We start from the raw sequence: 22,495 nt of genomic DNA, 5'->3' as shown, positions 1-22,495 counted from the left end.
TTGAGCTGTGCAAACATACATGGAACTGGAAAATCTTAAACTTTATAAACATACGAGTGACGTCATAGGTACAACATTTACACGTCGCTATCAAGTACAAACAAAATGGGAACTTGTTCATAAAACAAAGCAACAATCTTGCACATTTACATTAACATAGTCACAAAACATGACTTGATCTAGAACCTCCTCGTGAAGCGCGAAAGGTGGCTGACTAACACAAAAATACCCTAGACATTAACTTAAGCCTGGTCACGCACCTGCTCACCTACATACATAATAAATAACTAGTGAACGGAGGCCCAGTGAATAATAACAAATTAAAAAGGTATATGAATGATGTCCCATAGTCGTAGCTGAAATAAAACAATTCACATTCATATTTTCGTCTGAGCATGTATACAAAAGTCAAAGTTCATACTTAATCTTGCATATTACATCCATTAGTGCTATAGATCACACACAGAGTGACTTAAATCATACTTGTCCGTTCTATAGAAGAACCTCCGGCCGGGTAAGGTTAACTTGTCAGTCCCATATAGGAACCTCCAAATTAGGAACTTGTAAACTTGTCAGTTCCACTTAGGAACCTCCAGCCGGGTACAGATAGCTTGTCAGTTCTGTCACACCCCGACATTTTGATTAATCGGAAACATTACTAAGCCTGTAATTTAGGTCCATTTTTTTATTTTATATATATATATATATATATTACCCTCGAGTAATAGAAATACAATAATACATGTTCTCTCTCTCATTGAAAACAACAATGCAATAATACATGCCAAGCTTCGGCCGCGAAGCTACAAATAAATAATTACAAACCACATGATACATTTTTCATTCCTTTAACATCTATGCTAAAATTATACACATAAGGTACATGGAATCCATACTCTTCAACTAATGAATCCGAAATTCTCTTCCTGAAAAAGAATAAAACAATGAGGGGTGAGCACTAATGCCGAGTAGGAATCTCATAGGTCTACAACAATAGCTAACACATAGATAGAAATGATCATGCATGCAGAGTGATACCATATAGTAAGGTGACACTTTGTAAGTTCAAAATATTATACAAAAACTATCTTTTCTTAATATTTCACTTGAACCTTTAAGAAAACTCTCTGCCATAAATGTAGTCTCTCATCATTAGAAAGCCATAGATTCTCTTTGAAAACAAGTACACTTAAGAAAGAACATCATCTTAAATTTATGAACCCAATTCCAAATTATTCCTCATTTCGTTTCCATTTTAATATTCCATATTTTATTTTCGTTCTAATATTACACATTTCATTTCCATTTCCAATTACCATACTCCATAACATCAAAATCCAAAGGATTAGAGTTCAACATAACATAAGAATCACAAACCCTATTTTAATTCAATTTCCCAATTACTTACAAAACAAAACTCATAATCTTCCCTTTTGTCACAAGCAATCCATTGAGTTTATCATCACAAGACCCTAATCCAATTACCCACATGATGCCAATTTCAATCCTTAATCCATTTTCCTTCAATTCATTTATTTTTCTCAATTCATGAGTCAATTTCATTATTTCACAACAACCAAACTGAAACTACAACTCAGTGGTTTTCCTATTCATACAAAATACACATAAACACTTCAAACTGCCATTTTACAAAAATTTCGTCTGCGGGATTGGCAGCCATGTATAAATTTCGAGACTTTCACCCAGGACACTCCGGCCAACTTAGTTATAATGGAGTCCATCCCCTTTCTCCTCCCAAACAAACATACATATATAATGTATTTAATCACATAATCACACATGGAGTACATCCTCTTTCTCCTTCTAAACAATCATACATATACAATGTATTAAAACACACATTCATATTCAATGACAACCATTTCTCAGACTTATCATATTATTGACTCTTTTCAATTGGCACAATACATGTGATCCAAAACATGATTTTCAAAATGAAACAAGTGCTCTTAAAATATAACACAAGAATTTCCAAAATCCCTTTCCAAAACATATAGTTTAAATCCTCAAAATCCATTGCATGCTCCATGATAGGCATGATTTATAAATAGTCCGATTTGCCTAGTCAACATGCAATTTCTACAACAATCATAGCTATCCTCCACCGATAGCCCAAAACAAATATATCTAAATAGATAAATAAATTTCTTTAACGATACGCTTTTTCCAAAATCTCATATGGAAGTGATAATGCATATCAAGCTCCACCATCATCATTAAAATCCTCCGATTTCACATTTACAATGACAATTTCAATTATTTATACAAAATAACAATTTGATCCAATTAGGGCAAAACTCCCCTTCTTTTTTTCTTTCCAAATATCAACCCAAACTCAATACAACCCAACACAACTCAACTTAATTCAACACAATTCAACATAGTCAACACAATTCAACATAATCAACACTATTCAACATGATTCAATTCAACACCACTAAATGTGATGCAACATAATTCAAGGCGGACTCTTAAATCCCCATTTCATCTTTTCATCCCAAGTCTCATGCAATCCATATCATTAACAAATCTTTTTTCCCAAATTTCATTTTATATTTGTGGGGAAGTGGTTTGGAAATACTCTTCAGATCTTGGGAGACGTTAGTGATCCTCAGCTAGTCACCTAAAAAGATACAAGCACTCCGGTCGGGGCTGCCGGAATTAGCACTCCAACGGACAAGTTAGTTCAGACGCTCAGGATAGCCTATTTACCAATTTTTTGAAGTGATTCTTACATACCTTTCTATAACCGTTGTTCCTGTATTTATACATGTTCTTAATCCTCGAATCCAGGGCCTACTTTTTAATCATTATCCTTTCCTTTATTCGGCCCTAAGTACTTATACTTTATTCGGCACATATATTCTATTCGGCTCCCCACTCTCGTAGGATATAGCAGATTAATATCAGTCTTTCAAAGATACACACCATCTGATCTTTCCATTATTCGGCCCCCACAATTGCCCCCCAAACTCCCCATTAACGGAAGTTAATCGGCGTGTTTGGTCTTGAATTGGAAAGGTTAAAATAGGTCAGGCGGCTTTGCGTACCCCAATATAGATGTCAGGATGCGCACACCTTTTCGTTCATCATTACGCTTTCCCGCCTCAACCTTGCGTCTCGCATTTATTGTGATTTGAAATTTCAATCCTTTCGAATGGACAGTTCGTCAAGTATTCGAGACTCTTGGACCACCAGCAGATATCCCTTCTCTGACTCGCATTCTCTGTAACTCTTCTCCGTCTACCCTCGTCTCCTTTGTTCCTCGTAAGTCTTCTTCTCTTTTCTTTACAATCTTACTTTTTGTTTATCACTTTCATTTTGGTGAACCCTTTATTCCCCGTGAAAATGGCCAAACACTTGAAAGACCTCCTTTCTGAGGGTCGTGTCTCCGGATTCCGGCGACACTTTTCCATCCCCGACGATGTTCATCTATCTCTAGTGACGAACAACAGTCTGGATATGGAGAGAGATGATCAAAATTCAATCGTCTTTCCTCTCCTATCCATTGCACAGGGCGGGGTCCGCTTTCCCCTACATCCATTCCTTAGGACCGTTCTCCGCTATTGGGGTCTGATTCCTTCTCAGCCCAACGTGAACTTTTTTCGGATCATAATGGGGATCGTAGAGTTAAACCGGCGCCTCAGGATCGACCTTGGGGTTTTGGCCATTCGGCACTGCTACGTTTTAGCCAAATCCTCCGATCGGCTTGGGCGGTACTTTCTTAGGGCCAAGGATACTGACCATCATTTGGTAACCATGCTCGCCAGTTCTGACAAGCATGTGGATGACGTAATGGTCAATATCCGAGGGAATTGGGAATTTGGCGAAGGCAAGGATCGCCTAGACCCTATTCCCAGACGGAGGGGTGAACCAGGTTGTGCCTCCTTGTGTTTTACTGAATTTTTCTTTTACTCGACTTTCCCCGTGTCTAACCCCTTGCCTTTGCAGGCAGTAATTTGAAGAAGATTCTGGTTTCTGCCGACGACGCGGTCCTTTCACAGGTTGCGACTGCACTCGGATACTTCGGCCGTCCGAACTTACAGAAGCAAGGGAGAACGGCCCACATACTTCTTTGATACGAGCCTACTTACACTACTTTTTCGGCCGCTGACAATATTCCAATTCCATCCGGCGATCAATAGCTTGCGGCTCTTATTTTCCCTAGCTTCAAGAGTCTCAGACAAGTTGGTCTCGAGGCCTCTAACTCGGAGCAAGAGGTCGAGCCGGTGGTAGAGGTAGTCGCCGAACCAGACAGAGAGTTCGCTGAGAAGGCCGAAGAGGTTGACGAGGCCCTAAACTCGGCATTTGAGGCAGCGAGACGTAGTCAGCCTACCTCGCCGTCCACTTCGAGTCGGGCCAAGTTTTCTTTTGGAGATATTTTTGGAGGTTTGGGAGATTTACCCGGCGATTTTTTTGAAGGTATGGCTGGGGAAAGCCTCACGCAGATGGCTCGAAAGAAAAATGCCGAGCGTATGGCCGCCTGAAAAAAGGCCGAGGCCGCCCGTTCTGGACCTGCCTTGGTTGAGTCTTCCGAACCCGTTATTGAAGAGCTAGCTAAGATTGTTGAGGCCGAAAAGGCAAAAGAGGTCAAACAACCGGTCATTGATGAATGGTTGATTCCGGAAGAGCGGGGCAAGAAGCGTAGCGCCGAAGGAGAGGCCGGTTCAGAAGATAGTCTTGCCGACAAAAGGCCTCGCTTAGAAGAATCGGACGTGGTTGTTCCTTTTATTGTTCAGCCAAAGATTAGAGACACGCCGATTCCTTCTGATGCATCCATCATTACCGACCCGGTGGTAGCCTTGAGCCTCGCAGCATCAGTCTCCCTACCAGCTGATAAGGTGTCCTTTCATGCCGTGCCGAATTTGGTGGCCATAGCTCTATCTGCACAGTCGGCCCTTTTGGTAGGTGAACTTTGACTTGTTTTGATTTTGGTTGCCTATGGCATCTAACGATCGTAACTCGTTTTGCAGACAGTCGGCAGGATCGCCGACTTAGGCTGTTGCCTACACGACGCCCTTGAAAGGATTGACCGTTTGCAATCGGAAGTGGTCGATCAAAAGAGCAGGGCCGAGTTTGAGATGATGAGGGCCGCTATGGAGGCTGCGCGAGCCGAAGCCGAAATGGAAAGGGCTCGGGCTGTCGATCAGCACCGCTCTGAAGCCGAAGATAGGGCGAACGTGAGCAAAGAATCACTTAGGCTAGCCGAGGAGGCGCTTACCAGGATGGAGATTGAATTAGCAGAGTTGAAGGCGGCCAAGGAAAAGGCAGAATCTGAGGCTTCTGCCGCATTCGAAGTAGGAAAATGTGCCGCCTTCAAAGAATACGTAGATGAAGTCCCCAGGTTTGAGAATCGGGGTTCAAACACGAGTGGCTCAAGGCCCTTAGTGCCGCTGGGGTTACATTGGCCTTGCCAATTCCTTATGAGCAGGTGGACGTTGAGCCACTTGAGTCTGACCCTGAGGATTGATCTGGGAGTCAGTCGAATTTTATGAAATACTTTCCCTTTTAATGTATGTTTTTGTTTTTAGGACTTTTGTTGGTTCCGAGTAGTTTTCATGTATGAATTGGCTATTGTCTGCGCTCAATTTATTAATGAAAATTATCTTCTTGTGTCACTACTAATGCGCAGTTTGTGATGTTATGTTGGTGTAGAATGTTTGCCTTTCACTACTTTAGTTAAAATGACTACTCTATTGACCTTTCTATGATTGAATATCATGATTAATCTACCCTTGCCCCAGGCGGTGCATGATCATTCATGCACCTGAGGAGGCAAACTTAGTTTTGTTGTCAATTCATGGGTCGGCTGGGGCACTTAAGCCGAATGTATTGATAAATCTATCACGCCCTTGCCACAGGCGGGGCATGATCATTCTGAAGTCGATTCGTGAGCCGGCTGGGACACCTAGGCCGAATAGATTCCTTGCCCCAGGCGGGGCATGATCATTCTGAAGTCGATTCGTGAGCCGACTAGGGTACCTAAGCCGAATAGATTCCTTGCCCCAGGCGGGGCATGATCATTCTGAAGTCGATTCATGGGTCGGCTGGGGCACTTAAGCCGAATGTATTGATAAATCTATCACGCCATTGCCCCAGGCGGTGCATGATCATTCTGAAGTCGATTCGTGAGCCGGCTGGAGTACCTAAGCCGAATAGATTGATTAATCTATCACGCCCTTGCCCCAGGCTAGGCATGATCATTCGGGCGCCGGTGAGTCTATCCAGTCGGCGCTGGGTGATTGAGGTTTTCACAATTAATGAAATTGCCTCAAGGGTGCTGCCTCTGTGAAGGATAAATGATTATGGGTACAACTTTTATGAATACAGTAAACAACTGACTCCAGCTTTTGAAGGAATCGTGTGAATGTCGAACAGACTTTTCTTTAACAACAGAGGGGAAGTGAAGACGCTAGCTGAGCTGAGTGGGGACATGCATCGAGGTGGTGACCCTTCACGCACCGGGGGTAGGAGTTCCAGGGATCGAGAGAGACGTCAATCTCCTCGACATCGAAGCAGGTCGCCCAGGCAGGACAAGCAGTCGCAGGGCAGGTCTTCTCAACCTCGAGTTAAGAAGGAATCTGACTCGAATCCGTGCCCATTAAGCTTTGTGGTGTTTGTGGAGAATAGACCCATGACAGAGGCGGATTCGATCGTGCGAGACCCAAATATAGTGGTCGAGTTTGCTCGACAAATTTTTTCTCCTGAGGTTCAGCAATCGATGGTAGGTCGTTAGGACTACGAAGTATTTCGCAAAGGCATTCACAGGGCAGTGAAAGGGCTTTTACACTGCCTATGAAATCGGCATGCAGTTGTGCGCTGCCCGTCGTGAGATGGAGAAGAAAGAGGAACGTATTCGAAGTTTGAAGGCTCGCGCGGAGGCGACTGAGCACGAGTTACCGAAGACCAAGGCGGCCCAGGCACAAACTGTCGGGCACAGAAACCCAATCGTAGAAGAAAGCATTACCAGTCGGCTCATCAGTTCCGCGCTTGCCGATCGTGAGACGGCGAGTATGTTCGCACTGGAGAACGCGAAGGGGAGGGCCTATGAGAAAGGCTTTCATGACGGCCGAAAAGTTGGAATCGAAAAGACAAAGAAAAAACTTGTCGAAGAAGTTTGCCGATGTGAAAATCGTGGATTTAGGCACAGTTGGATCATGGCATCTCAAGCCGTAGAAGCTCTTCGAGCGTCGGCCATTGATTCGGCATCGTAATTCTACCACAGCAAACATTTTCCGTTTTCTTCTTTTGAAGTCGAGAAGAGTGAGGATGAGGGTGACGCCGTATAAGTGTACTTGTTGTAAGGTTTAAATGCAGATCGCGTTGAAAACTATGTAATATATTGCTTGTTTTATAGAATAAAAAGCGTTCTATGATAAATATTTTGTTGCAGTTCATATTTGGTATGTATGTGTTTCATTTCTGTATATGTTTGAATGAATGTATAAACGTTGATCGGCAAGGTCGACCTATACGTGATAGCCGTTTATCCCTGAATGAGGCTATTGTAACTTGAGGAAGCCAAAAGCCAGTGGGTAAGGTGGCTGCGGAAAATTCAACTCAACTCGGGGCCTAGATTTTCGGACGGTGCACATACTTCAAAAAGTCGTTTGGATAACTATGCCGTGGCAAATGTCAACCGACGTTTTTCTCATGGAGTTTAGAGTTAGTGAATCACCTCGGGATTGGGGCCTCGAGATCACTGCCAGTATTGAAAATAAAAGGAGTGGGCGCTTCACGCAGATAAACAATCACTCATATGTGGTGGGATAAGTGGGGATGTTATTTAGAGAGACTGGAGTTCAGCCAATCTTGGTGTTGCCATGGAGCGCGGCAGAGGACCCATCTGTATGGGAAGTAGGGCGTCCAAACGTTGGCATGAATCTTTGAGTCGTCGAAGCAGATCACCCCGAAAGGAAAGACAACGACCGTCAGGTTTTTATCTTTCCTTGTCCTGCATCTTTGCCTTGACATTGTCAATGGTATTAGTGGAGAACTTGGGCACAGTTGGCTCAAGGCATTGCAAACCGCAGAGGACTTCCGAGTGACGGGAGGTGATTCAGCGCTGCCGCTTTACTAATGCGTCTTCTCCTTTTTTTAGCTTTTAAGTTTGGAGATGGCTATTGTAATGCTCAAATGCAAGTTGCGTTTATGTAACAACTGTGTGATTAAATAAAAATTGTAACGCTCAAATGCGGGTTGCGTTTATGTAACAACTGCTTGATTGAACTAAAAGCTTTATTTTGAACATTTGCTTCTTATTCTAAATTTTTTATATGCTTAGTTAAGCACCTTATTTGCGATGTTGGCGAGTTTTGTTTTGTTCGTGCCAAAGGTTGCTCCGAAGCCGGAGACTTAGTTTGGCCAATCATAATATCCACGAAGGGCGCTCTGAATCCAGAGCCTTTAATCGACCCTAAGGTGTTATGCACCAAAAAGGGCTCCGAATCCAGAGACTTTGTTTGGCCAATCGTGATATCCACGAAGGGCGCTCCGAATCCGGAGACTTAGTCGGCCATAAGGTGTCATGCAGCAAAGGGGGCTCCGAATCTAGAGACTTTAATCGGCCCTAAGGTGTTATGCACCAAAGGGGGCTCCAAATCTGGAGACTTTGATCGGCCCTAAGGTGTTATGCACCAAAGGGGGCTCCGAATCCGGAGACTTTGTTTGGCCAATCGTGATATCCATGAAGGGTGCTCCAAATCCGGAGACTTAGTCGGCCCTATGGTGTCATGCACCAAAGAGGGCTTCAAATCCATAAAGTTTAATCGACCCTAAGGTGTTATGCACCAAAGGGGACTCCGAATCTGGAGACTTTGTTTGGCCAATCGTGATATCCACGAAGGGCGCTCCGAATCCAGAGACTTAGTCGGCCCTAAGGTGTCATGCAGCAAAGGGGGCTCCGAATCCGGAGACTTTAATCGGCCCTAAGGTGTTATGCACCAAAGGGGGCTCCGAATCCGGAGACTTTGATCGGCCCTAAGGTGTTATGCACCAAAGGGGACTCCGAATCCAGAGCCTTAATTGGCCAATCGTGATATCCACGAAGGGTGCTCCGAATTCGGAGTCTTAGTCGACCCTAAGGTGTCATGCACCAAAGGGGGCTCCGAATCTGGAGACTTTGTTTGGCCAATCGTGATATCCACGAAAGGTGCTCTGAATCTGGAGTCTTAGTCGGCCCTAAGGTGTCATGTACCAAAGGGGGCTCCGAATCTGGAGACTTTGTTTGGCCAATCGTGATATCCACGAAGGGCGCTCCAAATCTGGAGACTTAGTCGGCCCTAAGGTGTCATGCACCAAAGAGGGCTCCGAATCCAGAGACTTTGTTTGGCCAATCGTGATATCCACGAAGGGTGCTCCGAATCCGGAGACTTAGTCGGCCCTAAGGTGTCATGCACCAAAGGGGGCTCTGAATCCGGAGACTTTGATTGGCCCTAAGGTGTTATGCACCAAAGGGGGCTTTGAATCCGGAGACTTTAATCGGCCCTAAGGTGTTATGCACCAAAGGGGGCTCCGAATCCGAAGACTTTGTTTGGCCAATCGTGATATCACGAAGGGCGCTCCGAATCCGGAGACTTAATCGGTCCTAAGGTGTCATGCACCAAAGGAGGCTCCAAATCCAGAGACTTTGTTTGGCCAATCGTGATATCCACGAAGGGCACTCCGAATCCGGAGACTTAATCGGCCCTAAGGTGTCATGTACCAAAGGGGGCTCCGAATCCAGAGACTTTGTTTGGCCAATCGTGATATCCATGAAGGGCGCTCCGAATCCGGAGACTTAATCGGCCCTAAGGTGTCATGCACCAAAGGGGGCTCCAAATCCGGAGACTTTGTTTGGCCAACCGTGATATCCACGAAGGGCGCTTCGAATCCGGAGACTTAGTCGGCCCTAAGGTGTCATGCACCAAAGGGGGCTCCAAATCCGGAGACTTTGAGCGATGAATAGAGCCACGAAGAAAAATGGTTTACATTGCAGAAGTGATACATATACAAGTATTAAAGCCCACAGATCGAGTCAGTGATAGGGTTTTCATTAAGTCTCTGCTTGTGCTGATTGGGGGGAGCCACGGATTTCTTCAATGCCATGGGCTGTCGGGAAGCGCACAAGCTAATGATAAGTGCTTGGAACAGCCTTCATCATATGTATCCAGGTTCGCCCCATGATGACATTATACGGCGAAGGAAGCTTTACGACCAAGAATTCTACTTCGACCGTTTTGGAACCCGCTCGAACAGGTAGTATGATCTTCCCTAACGGATATTCAGGATTCATATTAAAGCCGAACAAAGGGTAAGGTGACGGAGACAGATCTGACTTGTTGAGGCCGAGTTTGATAAAAGTTTGGTAGTACATAACCTCTGAAGTTCTCCCCGGGTCTATGAAAATGCGTTCGATGGTGAACCGATTTATGCGTAATTTAATGACCAACGGATCGATGTGGAAAGCTGTTGTGCCACTAAGATCGGAGTCATTGTAAGTAATTGTCGGAGCTTCTTTGGGCCATTCAGTCGGAATACGTTGCTTTTGGGGGATTGGATGCGATTGAATTGTGTGCACAGCTGGGGGTTCAGGCAGGCTGTAGATCATATGGATCACGCCAATTGGAGGTGAGTCCTACCTCAAGGCCAGTGTCGTGGTTGGCTTTCCCTTTCTCACGTATTATTGCAGTCGGCCGTCTTGCACCAGTTCTTCCAGGTGATCTTTTAATGCGTAACAACTCTCCATTTCGTGGCCGTGATCTTTGTGATATTCGCACCGCCTATCCCCTCTTCGCATGTCGGGCGGCCCCACCATCTTTGACGGCCATTTGAAGAATGGAAGGTGTTGGACTTTGGTCATTATTACAGCGTTCAGTTCTGATAACTCTGTGTACTTCTTGTCGACACGTCTCGAACGCCTGCTGTCGACTTGCAGTTGTTCATTCGTCCGGTGGGAGCATTAATCGCTTGATCGACGAGTATCCCGCCTTTCGTCTCGTTTAGCGCGTTATCGAGGCTCTGGGCTAGGAGGTGGCGCGGAACTTATTGGTTGAGCAATTTCAAGGGGGGCCGTTTTGTTGGACATTTGGCCGGCTTTTATTCTCAAGGCATCGTCTTCCACCTTGCAATACTCTTCAACTTTCTTCATCAACGCCCGGACTGTTTTGGGGGGTCTTCTGGTCAGGGAACTGCAAAGGGGACTGTCAGGATGTAGTCCCATTTTGAAGGCGGTGACGGCCATGGAGTCGTTGCAAGTGTCATCGACGAGGTTGAAGCACTCCCAATAGCGCACTGAATACACTCTGAGCGTTTCTCCTGACTGAATCTGCATAGCCCAAAGAGAGTCGGCCTGTTTCGGCTTGTAGACGTCCCCTGAACGCCCTGGGAGGATGAATCCCGTTCTATTCATATTGGGGTCACTACAGTTCGGACTCAAATCATCACGGTTCTTAATCTGAACCAAAGAGTCCAAATCCGGAAAATTGTTTTGGAAAACAGATTTTTAGAAAGAAGTGTCAAACATGGGCCAGATACAGAATTGCCACCTAAATATTTTATTTTGGAAAATTTACAAAACCCTGACTCGGTGCCAAAGGCCACGTGTTCGTCATCACCAAAGTTGCCTCGGCTCGGGAACTTGGGTACGATTGGGGAAGGTCAGCTATAAGCACCCCCTCTCGCCCGATCAAAGATCAGCCTCTACTAACCGTGATATCTTGTTTTGAAAGCATTATGTGTTCCTATTCCGGTTATTTAGCCTAGAATTACTACGTGATGCGCACAGCAAAACAAGTATAGACCAAATCGCCTAATTTGGAATAAAACATTACATGTTTGTTTATTTGAAAATGGTTTGATGGTGCTACCCGCAAGTAGGCTAAGACATAAATTTTGCCACCCTCAAGTGGGCTTAGAAAATATAATTTTGCCACTCTCAAGTGGGCTTAAAACTCATAGTTTTAATGCATTATTCCAATTTAGGTAATTCAACCTCCACCCACAGGCATTCAAGCAGTTATATCACATAAGCAAGTAGCATCATGGTAAGCATGCTGTCATGTTAATATTCACGTACATGCAAGATGCTAAAGCATAAACACTCACAGTGTACTCCGAGCCAAAACAAGACACTAGTTAGTAATCATGCATGATCGTAGTTTATGTTAAAATGGCTAATGCATCACATACAGAATGTCATTAGAATAGGCTCGGCTAATCTATGGATGGCATATGAAATGCACAGATAACATGTATTCAAGTTAGATTTGAGATACTATGCAATTAGTATGATGCGCCGAGCCCGGTGCATGCAATATAAATGAATGGATGCACGCATGCATAGCATAAGGATGCTAATTGAAATATGTCTTAATACTAACCATCAAAAACAGGTAAGTAAAAGGGAGAAAGAAATGAGGATTGGAAGACATGCATCACACACACGCACGCTTATTACAAATTCGCCCTCGCTCGAAGGGACCAAAAGAATAATACAATTTAATTAACCTACAAGCTAATTAAATAATTTACTGACCACCTAATTAATTAAGCAAATTAACTAAGCTAAGAAAGCAGTAAAATAGCCTCGGGAAGAGGGATGAATGCATGCTCGGATTGGTTTCGCTCGGAAATGCATTGCCATGACACATGTTGCCTCTGTTTTCACTGTTTGGCACCTCTGAAGACTACACAAGTCCCAAGGTCTGCTCTCTGTACACTGTGGAGTGCCACCGGCCAAGGTAAATGATCACCGGCTAAGGAGATGTGGTCATCGGCCACTGGTGTGACTCTCGGCCAGCAATACATGGTCGGTCGGCACTGTATGTAGTCGACCGGCCAATTCTTCTTGCAGAACCTGTTTTGATAACAGTAGAGGGCAAACAAGGCATGGCAATGCATTTCAAGCAAATGTGTGCACCACCACACCCCTTATCATGTTTATGACTCAAAGGGGCATGGTACTCAATTCTCGGACCACCAATCGCGCATTTCAATGCGTGATGGCCCAAAGAGTCAAAGTGTGCAATTTCAATATGGAATGAAATGCACAAAACAAACAATGGGCCCCAACCTCCATCATAATCAATTCAAGAGGCAAGAGATGCATACTTAATGTTATGCAACCTAGGCATGGAAACTAAGCATGCAATATGAGCATGTGAACAAGCAATGTAAACATGCAAGCATGCAAGTTATGCAAACTAACAAGCATGCAAGATGGATGAGCATGGAACGACATGTGGGAATGGTCTTAAACCAAAATGGGCAGCTCTCAAATAGGCCCAAATCAGTGGCCAAATGCCATGAAAATAAGGGCCAAAACACATACAAGCATGCATGCACACAAGGTCTAACACTTAAGCACCAAAGAGCAACTTTTAAGCACACTTAAGAGAGGATAAACATGGATACATGGCATGCATAGAAAGCTCTGAAATCATACTATAAAAGGTGCAAAATCAAGTAAACAAGACAATCTAAGCATACAACAATGGTCTAAAACTCAAGGCAAGCCAAAGGGGGGTTACATAGTAGCTATACAAAGCAAAGCATGGATGACCCAAATGACTAAAAATAGTCCTCAAGCATATCAAAAAAAACATAAAAGCTTCACAAAGCTAAGCCAAAAACATGCTAGAAACAAGGCTCAAAGTATAAAGCATGTTAAGGCAAATCATGGCATTACAAGACAAGTATGCAAAGCAAGCATGGTGTGTCTAAACCAAGTAAAAACAATGCTATATCATGGCAAAATAAGCACAAATAACACTTAAGACATGGCCAACATGAACTCACGAATGGTGCTCACACATGAGGTTAAAATGGCACATTTTGAAGACAAGGAGGGGGGATGGCCTCTCCTTCTTAGGACCTTAAACCACCATCCTCACCACTGAAATCCCTCAAGATTTCAGTGGTGAGGAGGCCCAAACAAGGTGGTCCCGGAGCTCACCAAAAACACACAAAAATGGGGCCAAACAAGGCCTAAGAGGGGGTAAACAACCTCAAATACAAAAGTGATCTTAATGAAGTAACTTAAACACAAAAAAATAGAAATTTTTTATGTTATACACAAAGCTCAAATCAGCAAGAAAGATAGGCTAAAAGTGTGTGCAAAAACGGGAAATAAAGAGGGAAAAGGAGTTACCTTTGTAGCCAAAAGGGGACAGCAGCCTCTTGGTAAAAAAAAAAACAGTCCCTTAGCCTCTGAAAATGGACTCCAAGCTCCTTAGGTTGATGATGGAGGTGTTGTACTAGGAGGTGTAGTTTAAATGGCCAAGAACTAGACCCTTTTGCACCTTCTAACCTACACAAATGTAGAGAGAGAGAGAGATATAGAGAGTGTGATATATATATATATGATATATATCAGATTTTCTAACCCTTGAAATGGGAGGAGAGGCCCTCTATTTATAGAGCAAGGCAAAAGGCCTAAGCTTCTTGGAGAAGCTAAGGCAAAAGGGTCAAAAGGGGCAAGCTTCTAAAGGAAGCTAAGGTAAAATGGCCAAGCTTCTTCAACAAGCTTAGAACAGAAGGGTTAAGCTTCTTGGAGAAGCTAGACAAGGGTTCAAGCTTTTTGGAGAAGCTAAAACGAAGGTGCAAAAGGTGCAAGCTTCTCTTGGAAGCTTAGAAGGGTTCAAGCTTCTTGGAGAAGCTTGGAGCAAAGGGTTCAAGCTTCTTGGAGAAGCTAGAACAAAGGTTCAAAAGGTTCAAGCTTTTCTAAGAAGCTAAAATCAAAGGTTCGAAAGGTTCAAGCTTCCTTAAGAAGCTAAAACTAAGGGTTTAAAAGGTTCAAGCTTCCTCAAGAAGCTAAAACCAAGGGTTCAAAAGATTCAAGCTTCCTCAATAAGCTAAAACCAAGGGTTCAAAAGGTTCAAACCCCTCTCAAGAAAAGGTCTCGGCCAGAAAAAGTGACCGATTGACCAAAATCAGTGGCCGGCCGACCAAATAAAGTGCCGACCGGCCAAACATGTGGCCGATAGCAACAAAACACAACCGGTGGCCCCAAGTCATGGCCGGTGATGTGTAGGGATGGCCATCAAGCCACCCCCCTGCCCCTCAAAGGCAAAACACAAGTGTTTGATGCAAAACCAAACACAGAACAGTCGAGTCGAGAGATCTTGAGGCAAGGCGCGTGACCGAGACCTCTGGGAACTCAAGACGAACATAAATATGGATGATCACCGAGTGTTCAAACGGTGACGTCCAAGCCTTGAGGACGGTCAAAAATCGGGTGTCTACACGGCTGCACCTCGTTGGAGATGAACCTGGCCCTGAAGGATTTCTGTAATTGATGGAAGCTTTTGATCGAGGCCGGCTCCAACTTGTAATACCACCTGACAGCTAACGGCCCCAAGCTGCTAGGGAATATTCGGCACATGAGGGCTTTGTTGTCTGCATGCAATGTCATAGCCTGCTTGTAGTGACGGATATGATCAGTGGGGTCTGATTTTCCATCGTAAAGAGTAAATGACGGAGCTTTGAACTTCTTAGGCAGGGTCGCCCTTGCAATCCGTCGGACAAAAGGATCGTGTTGGTCCTCTTCGTCTGAACTGCTCCTCCTACGCTTGTTCCTTGTATGCAGACTCTTTTCAGAGGAGCTGGAAGTTTCAGATCGTCCCTTCCTGTTAAGCTCCGTGGTTAATGAGTTGGAGTCGCTATCGATATCCTTTGGTCGGGCTCGAGGTCGTTGTCCACCGGTCCTCGAAGGTCGTTCGGGATCTTGGCAGCTTCTCTCGATTTTGCGACTTCGAGGGCCAAATCTTAACGGAGACGTTCGTTTTCAGTGATCATGTTCTCCAGCCTTTGTTCATTCTGCTTTGCTTGTTCGATGATCGCTTGCATTGTCTCTTGCACGGAGGTCGTTGGTGAGTCGAAGTTCAAGGCGCGTCTTGTAGCGATGGTTTCTTTTCCGAGCATATTTGCTGGAGTGAGGTCATCTCCCTGTGCAGTCTCGTCAATGGCTACCGGAGGATCTTCAGTCACGCCTGCCATGGATGTATTTGAGTATTCCCATAGACGACGTCAATTGTGGAGAAGTGGTTTGGAAATACTCTTCAGATCCTGAGAGACGCTAGTGATCCTCAGCTAGTCACCTGAAAAGATACAAGCACTCCGGTCGGGGCTGCCGGAATTAGTACTCCAACGGACAAGTTAGTTCAGATGCTCAGGATAGCCTATTTACCAGTTTTTTGAAGTGATTCTTACATACCTTTCTATAACCGTTGTTCCTGTATTATACCTGCTCTTCTTGATCCTCGGGGCCAGGGCCTACTTTTTAATCATTATCCTTTCCTTTATTCGGCCCTAAGTACTTATACTTTATTCGGCACATATATTCTATTCGGCTCCCCGCTCTCGTAGGATATAGCCGATTAATATCAATCTTCCAAAGATACACACCTTCTGATCTTTCCATTATTCGGTCCCCACAATATTATAGCATGATTTACAACATCCATAATAAAGGTTCAATCATTAATTTTTAACATAATTTTCAAATACTTCCAAAATTCAATTAAACTTGTATATATACAATTTAACCTCTCAATTTCATGATTCTACTTTCAATTTGGGCAAAATCATTAATTATCATCATGAATCAACTTAGGGTTTTCAAAAAAAATTAAAGTTTTCAAGAAGAATTAAAACTTCTCACACCACCACTTTTTATTCCAAATTTCCCATTAATTATACACCTAAGATTCGTAATCCACAATCTTAAACCAACAATTGAACCCTAACACTTCAAACCCTAAACCCCCAAATTCTATGATATAACACTATATTCTCAAAAATGGAGATTTTGTATTTATATAATCAAAATACCACAAATCTATCTATAAATGCAAGTATTGAAGAAAAACTAGGACCCCTACCTCAAGATTCAAGCAAAAGAGCAAAGCTTTGATGAGGTTCCTTCACAAATCCAAATTTCAATCAGTTGAAAAGTGAGATCTTCAAGCATTCTTCACTTTTTGGTAAGAGATCTTGGCCAAATCTTTGATGAATGGAAGGTATTTGGGTTGAGAGATCAAGGGTTTTCAGACCTAAGGTGAGACGAAGGAAGAGAGAAAAGAAAAATGGAGAGAATGATCTAAAAATCACTTTTTAAGTTGCTAAATTCGCGCAGTCCGCTTGAGCGTACCTGCTTCCAGCACAAATACTAAAACTTTAAACGGGTATAACTCTCCCATCCGGATTCCATTTTAGGTCGTTCTTGTGTCCAAATAGAAGCCCCAGAGACAAGCTTTCCAATGGTTCTAGCCTCACACCCAAATTCAAAGTGTGGAAAAAGAAAATGGCAAACGAGTGATGGTTGTTCGTAAGAAGATTATCCGAATTAAAATTTTTGGTCCAATCTTACTTTACCATCATGTTACCACTTCAATCAATGTCCCAAAATAAAATAGGGAGGCTCCAAACATAATAATAAAAGGTCAAAAACAACCCCACTAGTTTTAGAAATTCAAACTCAACCAGGCAGACTGCTCGAGCACCCAATCTTGCGCTCGAGCGCGCAGACCAACAAAGCCGGCTGCTCGAGCGACCACTTCTACGCTCGAGCGGGAATTCACAACTCTCAGAATCTTGGACAGATTGCAAAAGTACTGGAAGCCTCACACGTCTGCTCGAGCGTCAACTCTCTTGCTCGAGCGGAGGGAAAAATTCTGGATTGCTACAAGTTCCATAAGGAACCTCCGGTCCGGGGACTTATAGCATACTTGAATCATAACATCATGTCACTTATAACATACTTGAATCGTGGCATATATGTTACTTGCAACATACTTAAATCATAGCATAATATCATGAATGCTCGTTATTGTCGAACAATCATTCGTAGTACAAAATATGGCATTTCTTTCAACAGATCTTATTTTGTATACAAAAAATACATAAATTTGAATATAGCTTTACTAAGTTTTTACTCACAGATAATAGGTGTCGCAAGTAGACAATTCAACTTCCTTGTAGCACTTGACCTACACAATTACAGAACGAACGTATTCCGAGTTACACACCCATAAATGATAACTTAGCCCTTACTCGTTTTGGTGTGTTTCCACCTCGTTATCCTCATCATAGAGTCTTAATCATGGCCTAGGAATGCCTAGGATAGAATGAGGATGTAAAAATGCACTTGAAAACATTTTTCAAAACTTGCTGGAAATAAGGTCCACGCTTGAGCATAGATTCCCTCGCTCGAGTGGGTATGCAGAAAGTGAGGCTTCGCTCGAGCGCAACTTTCCTCGCTCGAGCAAACTGCAAACTTTGAAAAAGTACTGGTTGCTTGCATTTCACGCTCGACGAACGCTCGATCTCGGCTCGAGCGTGAGACTCAGACCCTCGCTCGAGCGTGACCTCTGTCGCTCGAGCGTGCTGCGAAATATGCAAACTTATGGGTATATGCATTTCACGCTCGAGCGAGAATTAGGTCGCTCGAGCGGAAGTGCATACACTCAGAGTGCTCGCTCAAGCGTGAAATCCCACGCTCGAGCGTAGATGTAAATTCTGGAATTTCCAGATTTGATCTTCAAGCTCAAATTCAACCTTTAAAGCATCAAACTTGATTTTTTTTTTCTAGGCCAAAACTTGAGAAAATACATGAAAACCCTTAAAACAACAAGAATTAAAGATCATTTCAAGAAATCATGGTCTAATGGCTTACCAATTATGCAAAAGAATTCAACTAGAAGTTTGTGAATGATCCAAGAACCTGACATGCATGAATTTCTTTGAACTCAAGTCCCTCAAAACATGCTCAAACACCATAAAATAAAATGAAACTCAATGGTTTCCCAAAATTGAGGTGAGTTGGAGACACGCATGTGGAAATTCTTTGAAATCACTTTCAAAACTCCATGAAATGCACATGCACACATAAATTCATTCTTAATTCGATTCTTTAGCTCAATTCTCATGTTAATTCACCTATCACAATCGATTTCATGCATTAATCAACTAAATTACAAAACTAGAGACTAACATTCTTACCTAAGGCTCTCAATTCCTTATGTTTAGATATGTTCTTAAGTAATTCTCCAAGTTTCCTAGCAATTTCTTCCAAACCTCAAACTTGATCTCAAATTTCCCTCCTTCTCTCTCTCTCTCTCTCTCCCACGTTTGTGTGTGTGTGAGGAAGCTCAAAAATGTGTTGACAATTCAAGAAAGAGATGAGTGGAGCATGTAGGGAGTTTATAAGAGCTCACTTGGTGGCAATTAATTAAAACAAATTAAATGTGCATTAAATTAATCTAATTCAATCATTCTGAATCGAATTTCAATTGAACCTACCATAAGGCCCTAAAAATTCCAATTAACACATATACCAAGTCAATTTTCTGAATTAGATGCCGATAAGGCCTTCAATTTGCAAATCGAAACTAAAACATGAACAAATCTTCCTACGTCAAACAGATATAAACACAAAATGATGCAATGCACACGCAATTAACTCGAGATTTCTTCTTAATCACTTATTAGGCACACTCAAGCATGAATTATTGTTAATTAAGGTCGGGGTTGTTACACACCTGAATGATGGAGCAGCAGAACACCGTGTTCGAAGGCAGTAATAACAATAGCTGCCAGAAAAGAAACCACAAGTTTTTCAAGGAACCAAGCTGACTTGAAAACATTATTCTAAAACATTTGTTGCAATATATATCCTTCCCACAAACCATAATGGCAAAAGGAGATGGTGGTGCATCATAAATGAACATTGACAGTACCACACACTATTCTGGTGAAATATGAGAAAAGATGAAATCATATGTTATTTTCCACCACTTTGATAGAGTATCTTCAAACCTGGACTAAATCATATTGTTGAAACTGGTCCGGGTTGCAAATGAGTAAACCAGTTCTAAATTAACCTGGTTGCCCTTGCAATTGTTCCAAAAAGAGACATTACAATTTCATAGAAAAGAAGTTGATTTGAGTTTGAGAACGACGACTGTAAATAATGCCAAAGATTAGCTTTGTCTCCACTCTCCGGTCTTACCCCTCCCAGCACTTCTTTTATAATTTCACAGAAAATATTTAAATATTATAAAGTTGCAACAGGCTCTAAACAAAGTCATTATGAAGCATATTCTGGTAAAATCCTTGAAATGTTCTACCATATATTTGTATCAATGGAATGCATAATTAAACAGGATATGCAATAGAAGTGCCGACCCCATAAAACAGTCCTGTGATTGGTCTGACCTATACTATGCGATTAAAATCATTTCAATCCATGCCATTTGGGCTTTCAATTAAAAGTGATTAGCCTGTATGAAGTAATAATGATCAATGGAAGATAAAAAAATAAATAAATACAAAATGAACCTGTGCTGACAGGGATGAGATAGAAATGGAATGGTTGGACTCACTAGGCAGATGGGGCACATGGTATCATCCCCCTCTGAACTGAAGATTTATCCTTCGAGAATGGATGAAGAAATTTTTTAACGGATGATGAATTGAGAAGAGAAAGAAGCAACAACAATATTTCCTACATGTCAAAGTAAGATTTAAGAATATATACTCATCATGAACAATGGATAATATTCAACACCATTACAGAGCTATGCACTTCTGAAAGTACACACAAATATTGAAGGAAATAGGGTAACACACTCCCCACCAAACTAAACATCATCTATATTGAAGGAAATAGGGTAACACCACCTCAAAATTTCACAGAAATTTTACTCAAATGTCAATTAAAACCCATAAACATAACCTGCAAATCAAAGAACTAGATAAAAGTAAAACAAACCCAATTCGATCTTTCCCAAAACCCATCAAATTAGCGTCTTACGATAATTGAATGAAGAAAAAAAATAACACTGTGTTTGGATTGAGTGATTTGGAGAGAAAAGAAAAGAAATAAAGAGAAATGTATTTATCTTCCTTGTTTGGTTATCTTAAGTGGAGAGAAATGAGGAGAAATAGAGAGAAATGGAGAGAAACTCATTTCTCTCATAACCCTTATTTTCAATCTTCCCAAAAGTGGAGAGATTGGGAGAGAAAAGAAATCCACAAATGTTTATATTTTTATAATACCAATTTTACCCCTATAAAAATAAAAGAAATAAAATGATTGAAAATATAAAAAGGTTATTTTGGTAATATAACATAAAATAATTTCTTTTCTTTTCTCTTAATGAAATCTAACCAAACAAGAAGGAGAGAAATCACAATCATTTCTTTTCTTTTATTTCTTACTTATCCAAACAAAAATGAGAGAAATTACAATCATTTCTTTTCTTTTCTTTTCTCTTATTACTTAAGTAATCATTTCTTTTCTTTTCTCTACTAAGTTACCAAACATAGCGTAAGATTTCAACCAATTAAAATCAGCAATATTTTCACATACATAAATCTAAACAACTGTAGCAGCAGCATACAAGACTACCAATCTCAGATACATACATGTGAAAAACAAAGAAAATAACATGCAGATAATAGACGAACAAGAATGGATGGGGGTTCAAAGATGGGTTTAGGAAGGGGCTTTCGCAAAGATGGGTAAAAATGTGGTTCATAGAAGGGGGAACTAAAAATCAAAAGGGAAAAAAGGATTCACAGATAGGGGTTTGCAGATATGGAAGGGGAAGAGTTGAAGAGAGAGAGAGAGAGAGAGAGAGAGAGATAAAGGGTTTATGAGTTACATAGAAGGAGAAGACAAAGAGATAGAAGGATCCATACCTTGAGGAAGAGGTTAGATGGAGGGAGTTGCAGACAACGCTGAAGGCGAAGATCGATTTCGCGCTGATGTAGAGGATCGATTTCGTGGAAGAGACTTCACTGTAGAGTTTGGAGAGCCTTCAATCACTCTACAAACTGAGTTTGAAGAGGAAAAATAGGAAGCCATTTAGCCAGTACGTTGGAGTAGGAATATTAGGATAATATTAGCTAAAATAGCTAACAGGATCAATATGCCTCTTCCTTTTGAGTTGCTCAATAGGAAGCCTTTAGCCAGCCCATCAGAGTGACAATATTACCGTAATATTAGCTAAATAGTAGTGCTAGATGGACAATTAGTGTACATGTTAGTTAGCCTATCACTAGTATTATGCACGAAATAATTATAAATATTTATTTTTATTTTAATTATTTTTTAATATATAAATTATATTTTTTAATATTTTTTATAAAAATAATTTAACAATTTTATCACTAATCATAGTATACAGGAGAAATTAAAAAGGTTACTGCAGTAACTATACACGGGCTATATCTATAATTATTTGTATGAGGGGATTTTAAATGCTAATCGGGGATTTTGACCAAATCAACAAATGCAGGCATGTGGATTGGAAAAAGTTAATAAATGCTGATCAGGAGATTTTGACCAAATCAATAAATGCTGAGCTTTTTTTTTAAATAAAAAATTTAGAAAATTAAGATTGAGAGATTGGAGCTCCTATAAAGCTTGGGATTTAGAAACCCTATTTTTCTTAATATATTTATAATTATCTATATATGTGAATTGCGATTT

The 22,495-nt window shown here is 41.9% G+C and overlaps 1 long non-coding RNA gene across 1 annotated transcript; it reads right to left on the bottom strand.

The window, feature by feature from the left end:
* Positions 1 to 353: 353 nt before the first annotated feature.
* On the bottom strand, positions 354 to 21,984 carry LOC114318392 (uncharacterized). The gene is made up of 2 exons (XR_003649005.2): positions 21,703 to 21,984; positions 354 to 926 (listed from the first exon to the last, which is right to left on the bottom strand). It is a non-coding gene; the product is annotated as an uncharacterized LOC114318392 (long non-coding RNA).
* Positions 21,985 to 22,495: the final 511 nt, after the last annotated feature.

This window comes from Camellia sinensis, chromosome 13 (genome assembly GCF_055761805.1).
Source record: "Camellia sinensis isolate YWXY chromosome 13, ASM5576180v1, whole genome shotgun sequence".
Taxonomy (NCBI): domain Eukaryota; kingdom Viridiplantae; phylum Streptophyta; class Magnoliopsida; order Ericales; family Theaceae; genus Camellia; species Camellia sinensis.
Note: the sequence above shows the minus strand (reverse complement) of the source record. Positions and strands in the feature narration are given on the sequence as shown.